The sequence below is a fragment of the Aegilops tauschii genome, chromosome 2 (genome assembly GCF_002575655.3).
Source record: "Aegilops tauschii subsp. strangulata cultivar AL8/78 chromosome 2, Aet v6.0, whole genome shotgun sequence".
Taxonomy (NCBI): domain Eukaryota; kingdom Viridiplantae; phylum Streptophyta; class Magnoliopsida; order Poales; family Poaceae; genus Aegilops; species Aegilops tauschii.
This window is the reverse complement of record NC_053036.3, coordinates 578,741,121-578,743,175: the sequence shown is the minus strand read 5'-3', so window position 1 is coordinate 578,743,175 and position 2,055 is coordinate 578,741,121. Positions and strand designations below refer to the sequence as shown.

The window sequence follows — 2,055 nt, the reverse complement described above, 5'->3', positions numbered from 1 at the left end:
CGTTACGTTGCTGGTGTATCCATCCTGTGTGAGGTGGTTCAGTTTGCTTTGATTACTGCCTTGAGGCCATAGTCAGGCTTTATTTTGCTGAACGTTGTACGTATTATCAGTTTCATTTGGGGGCGTGCGCTCCTTTTGTCGAGCAAAAAAACTGTCCTGGGTACTTGTATAGTTGGCTTGGAAAGTTGATGATTTCTGAATCACGGTGGTTCGTTGTGCTGGATCAAAATGTCTCAAGGTGCTGCAAAAAGAGGCAGAGTTGCAGGGAAACGCCTCGCTGGTCTAGGAAGCATGTGGCTCTCCCTTTGTCGGTCTAATGGAAATTACCTGGAATCATGTACTGTATTTTATAAGGCAAACGTGAAAATGAAGCAAGAATGATCAGATGGCCGAGTTGGTCTAAGGCGCCAGATTAAGGCTCTGGTCCGAAAGGGCGTGGGTTCAAATCCCACTCTGGTCAACATATTTTTTACTACTGTATCTTCTAAAAAAAACATAGAGTCATGTAGTAATACTTTTTCCCCATGGAAATAAGAGACATACAGTACCTTTGCGCGTCAGAGACATGCATTGACCAGCTACTAAATCGAATTGACATGCTCTTCAGACAAAGGATCGAACCGCTCACATTGCTGTCAAACCAAGAAAGGTTCAGATAGCACACCCACACACTACAGCACAAACCGATTCCTATCTTCAGACAAGGTGGCCAAGTCTTGAACAAAGATGCATAACAAAACAGAAAGAGGCGCCAGAGAAATGAAGCAAGAAGAGACATGCGGAGGGCTGAAACTGTTATTTTCTCCATTTTTATTTTTATTTTTTATGATAGTCTTGTGGGATTATGCTGGGAGTTCGGTTCCATCACCGCCTCCCAGACGCCTCAACCGGCGGCGGCGGCGGCGATGGAGCGCGTCTATAAGCCGGAGGACCTTGCAAGGTTCGAGCCACGGCTCAGGGTTGTAAACCGTGAGAGATCGGAGCTCCTCCAGCGGATCCACGCCTTCTACCTCAAGGCGCTCGCCCTGATGCCGGCGAGTGAGCTCCGGTCGTCGTGCTACCACCGCAGCATGCTCAAGGCTGGCCACTGCTACGGCCCCTTCGACCCGGTCTCCAACATCATCATCAACACCATCTGGCACAACACCGTCTCCCCACCGAGCCAAAAACCTGAGATTGACATGATCAGTACCGGCAGTCTGTTGCGCATCGAGGCTCGCTCGTTCTACGGCCTTGTTTCCTTCCTCTGCACCTCCGGCAAGAACCTCTACGAAGCCATGCGCTTCCTGCTCATTACTGATTGCACTCTGGGGAAGAGTGCTGCGCCCTTTTCGAACCCGTTAGCTCACTTCGGGGATCAAGACAAAATCTGTCATGCCTTCAGGGCTGCCGGCGTGGCTGCTTGGCACCCCGACCCTGTCGCTCAAGCAGAGTTTATTTCCTCATGCAGTCATACATTGTCATGTCTGAAGATTAATGCTCCACTCGACTCTGCTGATGTTGGCCGCATTACCAGAGAGATGTTTCAAGGACGCCCCACCCCTGGAAATTCACTGCAGCATCAGGCAGTTCCCATGCCCAAGCTCTCCCGATATGAAATTACCCGGACCAATGAGCATACAAGAATCTCTAAGAAAGTCAGAGCGGCGCTGGCCTCATATGCACTGGAGATCAGAGTTAGTTCACCTTGAGATTTGTATCTTTACTTCTAATTATCACCCAGCTGACATGTTACAGTCACTGATTTGCTGCTTGCCAATGCCCACTTACAGGAACTGTATGATCTTCATGTCATTTGTGGCGTCAACCATAATGTGTCTGGCCCTGTGTACTGCATGGATACTAACAAACCCGTTTTCATATACCATCACATTCATGTTAATTTTCTGGCAAGTCCAAGAGGTGGAAATCCAAAACTCTTCTTTGCTGAACTTAGCAATGACCACGAGGAAGAGGATGGAGGTGGGAAGGTCTTGTGTTGTCCTGTGGATTTTCCCAAACCACACCAAGGCATCTTATATTTTTTCATACAGCAAGTAGACTAAACCTGCATGT

General features: G+C 48.4%; 1 non-coding gene across 1 annotated transcript; it reads left to right on the top strand.

The window, feature by feature from the left end:
* The first annotated feature begins 379 nt into the window (after positions 1-379).
* Positions 380-460, top strand: TRNAL-AAG (transfer RNA leucine (anticodon AAG)). Its single transcript has one exon. It is a non-coding gene; the product is annotated as a tRNA-Leu (tRNA).
* The last annotated feature ends 1,595 nt before the right edge of the window (positions 461-2,055 follow it).